Consider the following 11,992-nt stretch of genomic DNA (forward strand, 5'->3'; position numbering starts at 1 on the left):
GTTAATTCTAATATTTTCACCGTCCTTCTAACTGCCACAAATTGAAGGGCTAGGATGGTCGAAGGAATGGTTATGATGCATGGCCCATCCATAGTACGGCGGAAAAACGGATGGATCATTGAAAATATGGACAGTACGGCCTCATAATTTTCAACATCCAGGGATTTGCTAGGGATCGTCGCAGAAGGAATTTCGCGGGGCTGCTGTTGCATGAGAGTGCAACCACCTCAGATGAATTAAATGAATAAGACAATATCTGTTCAAAAGTGAGCCTACGTGGAAGTGTCGGTGCATATATTTTTAGGGAAATGATATGTTCACCCTTTTTTTTCTTGGGACAACCCCAATTTGGTGTAAAAGAGTAGTCATAGTCATAGACTCATAATTACACTGGAGTAGGCGGTCCCAAGTAAAAAAGAGTGAATATACCGATACCCATGTTTTTCATGGGGAAGCCCAGTGCCAGATATTAACTAGCCAATATCGGGAACAGTATATACAGGGGGGTTTGCTAGGGACCATTGCAGAAGGCATTTTGCAGACCGGCTGTTGCATGAGAGAGCAGACACCTCAGATAATAAGACAAAATCTGTAGAAAAGTGACCCTATGTGGCTGCTCTTTCATGCAAAAGCCGGTCCTCAAAATAAATAAAGGGCTTTGGTTAAGGAGCATTTAGAGCACCTTATTTTCATGCACCTCACACATTTATTACTGGAGCAACGATTGTAGTCGAGATTTTATTTTCATAATTACAATTTCAACAAAAGAGTCTTGGGTTTGGTTTTTACAAAAATACCCCCACATGACAAAATAACAAGAATACCCTTATCTCATAAAAGATAACGAAAATATCCCTACTTAAATCTCATGAAAAATGACAAAAATACTTATATCTCATAGAAAGTGTTAAATACACCTATCTCTTCGAAAAAGAAAAAAAAACTCATATATTATGGAAAATACAAAGACCCTATCTCATAGAAAATGATCAAAGTACCACTCACTCATAAAAAATGACCAATACACTTATATCTCATAAAAAATAATAAAAAAGACCTATCTAATGCAAGACAATTTACATGGTGGACGGCTCTGCACTTACGTGCAACCCGAAAAAATACTGGTGGCCGCATTTTTTTGGTGATCCAACCATTCATTTTGTTAGGCCCGGATTTTATTCTCTAATTCAGATCTAATTTTATTCTCTAATAAAATCTTCTCCATAGAATGATCTTAACCCTTTGATTTGAGAAGGTTTAAAATGGACACCGCAATATAAAAAAAACTACATAGATCGGGGTTAGGATTGAAAAATATTTTCTGGGCACACCCCCAACAAAAAAATACGTGTGCCGACATTGTTTGGGTGGGTGATCCAACCATTCATTTGTTGGGCCCTAATGTAGATAGTGTGGGCCTGTAAAATCTTCTCCATAGAATGATCTTAACCCTTTGATTTGAGGAAGTTTAAAATGGACACCACAATAATAAAAAAAATGCATAGATTGGAAGGTTAGGATCATCGATCCTATGAACAAAATACACTATCTCATAAAAATGACAAAATACACTATCTCATGAAAATGACAAAAATAAACTTATCTCATATAAAATAATAAAATATTTCAATGTCATGGAAAATGGGTTAAGGTACTTTGGCTATTATCTTTTATGACATAGGGGTATTCTTGTTATTTTCTCGTAATATAAATGAAATTGTGGGAAACGATTCTCTAATAATAAATGTGTTTTGAGGATAAAAGTGTGGGTACATAAAAATAGGTGCTTTAAATGCTCCTTTAACGAGTGCCCTTAGCAAAACCCATAAATAAATAACTAAAAAGACATTCATATCTCTTCAATTTGCCTCAGCCTCTCTACATTCAATAATTGCACGAACATGCAAAAATATGAACAAGCCAAATAAAGGATATTAAAAAAAGAAAAAGAAAAATTAGACATTAATATCACTTAAATTATTATTTTTTTGATCGGTAAGCTGAGGTTAGGCGGACCCCTACCAGTATATTAATTAAAGAAAAATATTACAATGAAAGAAACAAAACCACTCCCTAATCTTGAGAACAATGACTAAGGGAGTGGGTAACAACAAAGATAATAATACCCTTGATAACAAAACAAGAAAGGGAATAGAGAAAACATGTGAAATCATGTGAAATCTAGAGCCGGTCCTCATTATTAAGGCACTAATGATCAAAGGCGTCTTTAATTTTCTGGCTAAAATACCTTGGTCTCTGGCTCTTCCTCAGCTTCTGAACCTTAGAAGAATCCATCAAAGGAAATATCACTTTAATTTGCACTACTTAATGTGGACCCACTTTCCTCGACTAGGGACCCCACCATGAACCACAAATAGGAGGTAATACCCCGGTGGAGCCAGAACAGCATTCGCCGGAGCAAAACCTTCAACCTCATACTCCTTGCCGGAAACCCACCTCCCTCCGGCAAAATCCAAAACCAAAACCCTTTGGTTCATAGAAAATGAGTGCGTAGTAAAAGAAGGTGCAACCATAGTCACATAAACTCCTTCATCAAGACTCTTCTTTGTCTCAAATCGTACCAATAATCCCTCATTATAACTCAGTTCAAAACCGGGTTTCAAACACGTAATTTTAGGACGCAAACCCGAACTTAAATACGGAGGCGAGAACGCCTCCACACTCAACTCCGTCGGAAAAAGAACGCCCGAAAACTCATACCTCTTATTAGGATTGCTCCCTCCTACTAAAATCCGACCGTCCGACATTAAATGAGCAGTTGAGTGATAGACACGTGGAATCATAGACGGGTTCAAAACCTCAAACGTTCTGTTTCCAAAACCAATCTTTCCGGTTCGGTAAAGAACCGGGCTCAATACCGGTTCTCTCCCCACATACCACCCTGAGGTCCCCTTTCCGGCCCCATTTATAATCAACAGATCTCCGGTCGGAATCAGAATCATATCTCCCATTACACGATTCATCGGCATCTCCTCGATTTCCCATTCCGGCGACTCGTCGGAAATCTTCAACCGGCCGCAGGTTTTAGCTGCCGGCAAGAATTTTCCCTCATTCGCCATGGAATTCGAATTCGAAGGCGCTCCCCCGCAAATCATAACTTCGGCTTGAATGTCTTTTAGTAGAATTGGAAGAAGTACGGATGAGCCGGAGCTCGGATAGTTCCGGGAGACTCCCTCCGGCGGCATTGCCGGAAAATTTCTAACCACACGATTGTTTATGTAGTCGAGTAAGATTGCTTGATTGTTTGCGAATATGAAGAGGTTTCCGTCTGTAGAAAGGTGGATAAAAGGGTACAGATTATTTTCTACAGAATCTCTAGTTTCCTTAAGAAATGGGAGTTGAAAAACAATAAAATCTGAATATGAGGTTTTAGGTATGAACTCGTAGTTGAATTGATCTCGACCGCCCACCACTATGATCTTTCCACTTGGCAAGATTTGATTGGAAGCGTACCATCTTTTTACAGTTAGACCGTTTTTTGACTCGGTCCAATCGCAGAGTCGACACGGCGAGATGACTCGGACGACTCGGATGCCGTCGTTGAACCCACCGCTCTGAATTAAGGTCCCGTCGGGTGATAATGAGCCGGAGGAGCACCATGTGTCGGTTAATACAGTTAGAGGGCGCACATTGAGGGTTTTGGGATCGAATTCTATGGAATGCGCGGAGCAATCTATCGTGAGAGCTTGATCGTTCTGATCACGCCGACATTTGCCTCCGGCTAAGGAGATGTTGGAAGTGCCAAAATCGGTTCGATCAAAGGCTATGATTTTGTCATTGGGTAAAAGAACCATGTGCATTGCTGATATGCCTATGTTTCTCTTTAAGACCTTCCATGAACCTTTTTGGGATTGGGTCTGAGCAAAGATGAAGGAGAGGTTTGCTAAGAGTAAAATAATTGCCAACTTCATGGTCATGGCTAGCTTACTACTTCGAAGTTTCTTATTGGGAGACTTTTGGAGGGAGCTTTTATCTTTATAGCTTCATGGAAGAGAAACTTAAATGGCAAGTTGCCTTTTTTAGTTGGGAAAAGTTACCTTGTTTCCTAACTCAACATATTTCCTAATTCGATTATGGTTGTGGTGACAAGGCTAAAAGTAGAAAGAGGCTTGATTTTGGTCAGCGCATATTTCCTAAGTTGAAGTAGAGGTTTGCTAAGAGGAAAGATGAAGGAGAGGTTTGCTAAGAGGAAAATAATAGCTAACTTCATGGCTGCGTTACTATTTTTCGGTTCTTGTTGGGGGGCGTTGGAGGTACCTTTTATCTTTATAGGTTTCTCTTATTTGCGGGAAGATGATCTGACTCTATATTAAAGTCTCACTTCTCCGCGTAAGAGTTTAGAGTAGATAACAACTCATTTATAATTTCTATCTTTTACTTTTTCCCAACACCATGAAAACATCCATACCAAGAAAAAGTAATGGTGTCAAGAAACTTTGTTTTCTTCTTTTCCGTGTTAGTGATTTGATCTGTTCCATGTGTACGATGATCTACACCATTCATCTAATGGGCCTCATCATAGATGGGCCATAACTATGGAGCTATACCAATTCCGAATCATTCGAGGACATCTAGGTGTTTTTCTCTCGGGTTTCTCGTCTTCAGTCTTGGTTGAGAAGCAAGGGAAAAGGCTGCAGGTTTGTTGGTTTCGGATCAGCCCATTGTAATCCTTGTAATTTTGCTTTCTAATACTAGAAGATTGTGTTCTCAATTGTGGATGTAGGCATCCTGGGATGAATAACGTAAAATCTCGGCATACATCTTGTGGCTTGTGTTTGTTTTCTAATTTTCTGATTATTTGTGCATATTCATATCAAATTTTGCGAGACGGATTTTATCAACAACTATGGTTTTTGTTTTGCCAATTCTTTTGTATTATTATTCGAGAAATGATATCGTCACCCCCGTTGTTTTAATAATGGCACCCTAGTGACCCAGAGTCAGGATTAGTTACCATGGGAATCAATGATAAGATGCAATATTTGGGTGCGGCATGGGACATGTATGTTCAATCAAGACTGTTCATCTTGTAGGACATCAAGAGGCAACTAAAATTGGATTTTCTTTGCAGAACCCTAAACGAGGCTTGATGGATAAGGACTAGGGATCTTCGGAATAAATTTTTCTCATGAGCATTTGGCCAGAATTACGGTCACAGTTGGATCCAATCCTGAACAAGAAGCCTAATAATTCTATTAGAAAGGAACCTAACAGGGTCTGTCTTTTTATGCATTTCGGCTGCTAGTAGCATTTTGAAACTTATTACAGCCTTCACTGGCTAAATGAAAAAAGTGTAAACTAAAGAGCAGAGTGGCAATACTTGAAGAAGAGGGTGAAGGTATATCATTTCCTTCTAGAAGAAAATATATGATGAAAAGGCGTGAAGGCATCATTTCCATGTAAGAATCATTTCCATTTCATCATATAATTTCTCTCCTTAAGGTCCCAAATATTTGTCTCTTCAAATTTCTTGCGAAGGGTGTGTGTGTATATATATAGGGCTGCAACAGGGTCGGGTTTTTCAAAACCCTAGCCCAACCCTGGATCCAATTATCTCGGCCCTGACCCGCCCTGACCCTGAGCCAAGGCCGAAAAACCTCAATCCATTGCCCGCCCTACAGGGCTCAGCGCAGCCCTGGCCCGCCTTGATTGGCCCTAATTGGGTCGGGTTGGGCCGGGCTTGCCCTGATTGACCCTAGTGCAAATACATGTTAACAGTGCCAAAAATAAAGCAACAACATATCATATAGAACAAAATGACCAATAAACAGAGAAATGGAACAAAATAAGACAATATGAATTCAACACCATGACGGGGAGTAGAGACAATTAATAATAATAATATAAAGAAACATCAATCCAAGATAATATAAAATATTAGCAAAAGAAACATGTAGAGATGGTTCAATTCTATAATAGAAAACTTAGGGTCTGCCTGGGTCGGGCTGACCCGAGGTATTAACCCTGAACCCGACCCGACCCTGAGTCAGGGCCTAAAAAATGAACCCTGACGCCCTCAGGGTTGGAAAATCCAGCCCAGACACTGTTCGGGCTCAGGGCTAACAGGGCCAAACTTGCACCCTTATATATATATATATATATATATATATATATATATATATATATATATATATATATATATATATATTTGAAATGGCAAGATTGTATTAAAGAAAAACGGGAGCCCGAGATGGACCACCCTAAGAATACAAGATATAAAAATCAAAAGAGTGAGAAAAAGATACAAATAAGCACCATACTACTCATGGAGGCAGATAATCAAACCATTCTAGCAATTCGCGAGATACCCCTTGCGAAAGGGTGTATATTGAAATATTTTATTTTACTTTTTCTTAATTCCAGATATATAAAGAAGAAAAACTAGAAAAACAAATATTTTTAATATATTAAAATTCAAAGTTTAAGAACAAACTTATAACAACAAATAATAGTGTGAATTCATCAAAATATTTTGTCCGTAAACATAAAATACGAAGATATCTCAATGATTTTTTCAAAGTCTCTAGAAAAGCTTGGGATTATATCATTTTATTAAAAAATCATAATATTTTAAAACGTCAGAAAAGAATTTTTTTAATCCCACTCTTGTAGTGATTGCTTGTGTGGTGAATTTTTTTAATCCCACTCCTGTAATGATTGCCTTTTCATCCCATCCCAAAATAATCCCAGCAACCAAAAATGAGCTTGAGAAGATTTTTTTTCTTCCCAACAGTTCAAGCAACCAAACAAAGTTTATTTTTTTCCCACCACATTCCGGTCAACCAAACATGGCATTTTTATTTTACCGGGATACTTCTAGGACTTTTTTTTTCCCACAAATCTCATCGGATTTTTTTTCTCCCACATAAATCCCAGCAACCAAAAAAACCCGGCAACCAAACAGAGAAGGTAGTACCAATAGGGGATGTGGATGGAACCGAATATGGGCATGCACAAAGAAACGCATTTACGTGGAAGCCACCGGCTAAAGGTTGTAAATTCAGTGCCTTTTTCTTCGCTGTGGATGTATACTACATAAATGCCAATCTGTTATTTTTGGTACTCTTTGGTTCGCGTGCCTAACAAAGACTTCGTGTTATAAATGAGTGTCATTTAAAGAGAAGTTTCAGATACAGCTCATACAGCTACCCTCGGAGAAGGTACTGCATTTCTTACCCACGTGTTTGGGCAAGCCCACATGGGTTACGGACCCAACTGCGCTGTTTTGATGTAGGCAGATTTTTTTCATGGAAAATGACTTTCTTTGTATTTGTTTAACTTATTTTCATGATTTTTTTCCAAAATCCAACTTCTTTCTTGTTATTAAAAGAAAACTGCAAGCCTAGTAGACCTAGCAATTTTATCTTCTAAGAAATATTTTTCTTTGAAAATTTTATGTTTCCATAGATAATATTGTTTTGTCTAGATCCAATCCCTCCCAAAGTATTTTTCTGGTGGAGGGATGTCATTAAAGGCATGCATAGCTACCACGAAAAAAAAAAATCAAATGTTTGTTTGGCCAATGTGAGAGAAGGGTTGTAGGAGACATAGATTTGAGAGGGACGCGAGCGAGGAGAGCATGTGATAGGATTGGTCCACAATGAAAAAATAATTGCCAATCTATTTTTTAAGTGGCGAAGAATGATATTAATGAAGAAGATATACACTGGGAATCCCCTGGCCACGGAGATGATCAAATCAACAACACTACAATGCAAGAGGGAGGGGGGGATCGAAGAATTCCAACTTTATTCTAATTAATATAACACTCCCAAGAAAGTCTATGGACCTCATTATTAGCTGATCTTCTCACATGATGATATGGAATGGAGGTTCCTGCCACACGATCTGAGATTATTTCGTTGATCCAACGAGCAACCGGCCAAAGATGGGATGAACTCCACTCCACTCACTTTATTACGTTCAAAGAGTCACCCTTTACTATGACCTTATCTAAAATGTGTTTCTCTATAATCATTATTCCTGGTGCATCATCCTTAACTCTGGCCACCTAATTGGAATCCTTAACCCTGATATAGAGCCCGAAAAAGTCCATATGTATCGTACTTCCGTTCTCATTTCTAAGAATGCCGCCTACTCCTGTCGGCCCTAGGTTAATGAAACTTAAACTATAAATGTTCAACTTTAGAAATCCGCTACTAGGAGGCTCCCACATCTGAGTGATTACCGGCCTTGCCTCCCAACTATTACAAATCTCTGACCATCCTTGCCATAGGACATATATATATTGAGACAAATCGGAAGCTAGGCAAAGCTCTAACCCAACGATGGTTAGTTTAATTATCTTTATGAACAGGAAATGAGGGGACTTCATTAAGCCTCTAAAGACACTTGTGTTTCTCTCCTTCCATAAAACCAGAATTATAGTTATCAATGTCACATTCCTCAAGATCTTCCCTCTTCTAGGCAATGGAGCTGAAGACCAACCTTCTAGAAGCTCTGATAGCTTTGCTGAGAATACCCATAATATGAAAATTTTACCACACACTTGCCTAGCAGTTTTACAATGAAAGAACATGTGATCAACAACTTCACTCGCTTCCACACATAGCGTACAATAATCTATGATCCACATGTGCTGGTTCCAAGGGTGGTCTACCATAGGGATCTTGTCTAATGCAGCATCTAAGCGAAGGCACGTACCTTGGGATGTGCTAGTATTTTCCATACCTTAGCCACTAGCGAGACTGCAAGATTGGATGCAATCAAGTTGTAGAATTATTTGAAGGCGACGTTCTAGAAGAGCACCAGATCCAAAAAAATGTTTTATTTTTCCTGCTCACTCGTTAACCCCTCAAATCTCTCTTTGATCTCTTTCACTATTCAGAACTATTCAGAAAAGGAGGCAATCTTTTCTTTTGCCTTACCAACCAAAATCCATGATCCAAGATTCCAAGGTCCTCCAAGCTAGGGAAATATGATTTCATGAAAGACCACGTGTCTAGAAATATTTCATGACCAATAGGATTGCAATTGAACCAATTACCCTTCAGGCTCTTAATATCTTTATAATATAGCAGGATGGGGCTTCACTGTTCACGTCCACATGGACAGCCTCCTCATCTTTATAATATAGTTTGCCCATCTTAGTATGGCAATAACATTTCCTAATTCGTCTCTTACCACAATGATTTGGTATTTTAAGAAGTGAAGGTTTATTATTCTATGATTATCTCTCCCTCTCTCTATCTTTCTTAATATTCTTCTTAATAAAGGAAGGTTTCTTTCTCCGCTAATCCTATCATTCATGTCAGTCTTGAAAGAGCTCGACGCCTAGGCGTGGTGCCAGGAATTTACACCAGCCATGGTCAGCCATTTACCATGGCTGGTGCAGTGGGTTTGGAGATCTTCAAGAGGGTGTTTCCTTTAATGTGCAGGTATAAAGCTAAGTTTTTTTTTATCTTTCTTTTGTGTGTGTGTGTGTGTTTCATCCGAAATTGTTTCCCTTTCTTTTCCCATCTACGGCTTCAAAAATATTTTTGAAATGGTTGGGTCGCAGTATCCTAATATTTCGTGAGTCCGAGTATATTAAGATGAGTTTTTCAAGGGAGGCATTAACATTAGGGACATTTAGATTTGGTTGAAAAAATATAGGGTGAATTTGGATATATTCGTCGGGAAGGTGGATATGTATTTGAAGTGTAGTGATGTTAATTTTGCTTATAGGCTGTTTAAGGAAATGCCTGAAGAAAATGTAGTAACTTGAATTAGGTAAGTAGGTTCATGTGTATATGGACAGGAATGGTTTTAAGGCAGATGGGTTCATGCATGCAAAGTGTGGGGGCATTTATTAGCGGTGCAACTTAGGTCGGGTCGGGTTGGGTTGACTTGAGGCCAACCCAAAACCGACCCGGGTTGTGAAAACTCGACCCGAACTCAACCCAAACTGACCCAACTTTTTCAGGCATCCCCGAATGCGAGGCTAATCGCGTCTCTTCTGATCGATATTGAAGAACAACTGGTCTTTATGCTCACTGTATAAGAACATTTACTTGCGCTCTGCAAAATACATAAAAAATTAAAGTGAGATCTTTTGGGTTTTCATGTTTTGCTTGTGAAGTTTCTTTTTTTAACATACCTGGGCGTCTTGGATCTTGAAAGACCTCAACTCTTGGGGATGTGGATTTAGTTTGGGGTTTTTGCAAAAAGAGTCTTCCACTATGGACTATTTGCAAATAGAGTCGTGTAGTTTGATATTTTGCAAAATGAGTCGTGGCATTTGGCAACGTTTTACAAATCACATAATGCAAATTGTATCTGGATGGAATAAAAATGGGAGACCATTTTACATTAGAAAAGGACAAAACTACCCTTTATTCCCAAACCGTAAACACCCTACTAAATCCAAGTACGAGAGGGAGACAAAGAGACGAGGGAAGACTGAGAGAGGGAGAGGCTTCTCCCATTTCCCTCTGAGATTACACAAATTCATCTTTTGGATTTGCTCAACTGTAATTCATTCTCAATTTCTTGAGACAAGTAGATTTTTTATTTTATGATATTGTTTCCTACAAATCGACCCAAGTTCCATTCCCTAAACTAACAACAAACAATACACATTATTTGGATGTGGGAGTTACAAAGAATTGGCAAGCATTCATTTGCTTGTTACATCAGAGAATGCCGCTCAATGGGTGCCATTATAATAACGAAGTGGGTCACATCAGTTAAGAATGAGGGAGATGATTTTTACCCCCAAGGATGATGCGCCCCACTTTTAAGTGAATTGTGGGCAGACTTTAACGCTTTTTGACTTCACATCACGGTGGGGTGGGTGGGGGATTTACACTTGATGGGGCCGGACTAATTTATACTTGCCTGAATTGATTATTGGGCGCCATGGCCACTAAAGCATGCATGTTACATGTAGAGCCACTAAACTAGCTAAGCATGCACGTAGGGCCAAAAACCATAAAAGGGATTTTGCAATTCATTGCGAGGCCATGCCCCCTCATGCTATTTGTGTCTCCGCCCCTTTGGGTGAAAAAATCATCGCCCAAAAAAAATGTAAAGATACCTTCAATTTATGATGATATTCCTCTAAATTAACCATAATCATATTATTTCCCTCTAAATTGTGGAAAGAAAAAAAATTTCTAGAGAATAATTTTCCACAAGATTCTCTAGAGAATAAAAATTGAACAAGGTGGGTTCAAGTTATTTTTTTTCCATGAGTAAAAAGTAGGGAATTTTACATTTTTTTTTCCTTTCCAAACTTTTCCACAAGATTCCATAAATCCAAAGGAGGGGTGGGAAGATCATAATGCCACCCATAGGATATACTACTCTTTAAATAAAGGGTATTCTTGTCTTTTTCGAACTTAAATTATCTGCCGTTTCAATTGCGTGAAGTGACGGTAGAATTTACTCCCTTTGCAAAGCATGGCCAAATGCCACGACTCGTTTTACAAAATATCAAACTACACGACTCTATTTGCAAATAGTCCATAGTGGAAGACTCTTTTTGCAAAAACCCCTTTGTAAAATCGGCTGCTGTAAAGAGGAAGAGGAAGAGGGCAAAAAGGGGAGACAACAGATTTCAGACCATTTTTCTCTGCTTCAGAGGCCCTGATCTCTTCCTAGGTTTGATAAATTTAGGAGATTTCACTAATTCTTGGATAAATTACAAAGAGAATTGATGGTGCTTATAAAGAGCACTTACATGATAAACATAAAGATAAATTAAGATAACTATGGAAGGAGATATGTGTAGAATATTCTAACCTAATTACTAATCAAATCTAGTTTCCTAATCTATCTAGGTTACCTCTTTTAGCCAACTTGCCTAGTATAATAAGATGGTCCAACGGTGAGATCTCAACATAATCCACCAATGAGATCTTATGAGATCTCACATATTCTAACAAGGTTATATAAGGAGTTCCTCTTTATTCTTTAGGGTTAAATTGGTAATTTCCTGAGGCGACGACCATTCGGTTCCTCTTGTACT

At 38.6% G+C, this 11,992-nt stretch overlaps 1 pseudogene; it reads right to left on the reverse strand.

The window, feature by feature from the left end:
* Positions 1-1,968: 1,968 nt before the first annotated feature.
* On the reverse strand, positions 1,969-3,976 carry LOC143888050 (aldehyde oxidase GLOX1 pseudogene; annotated as a pseudogene).
* Between the last annotated feature and the right edge of the window lie 8,016 nt (positions 3,977-11,992).

The sequence above is a fragment of the Tasmannia lanceolata genome, unplaced genomic scaffold (genome assembly GCF_043159265.1).
Source record: "Tasmannia lanceolata isolate RefF3 unplaced genomic scaffold, GAP_Taslan_0.1 ptg000012l, whole genome shotgun sequence".
Lineage (NCBI taxonomy): Eukaryota > Viridiplantae > Streptophyta > Magnoliopsida > Canellales > Winteraceae > Tasmannia > Tasmannia lanceolata.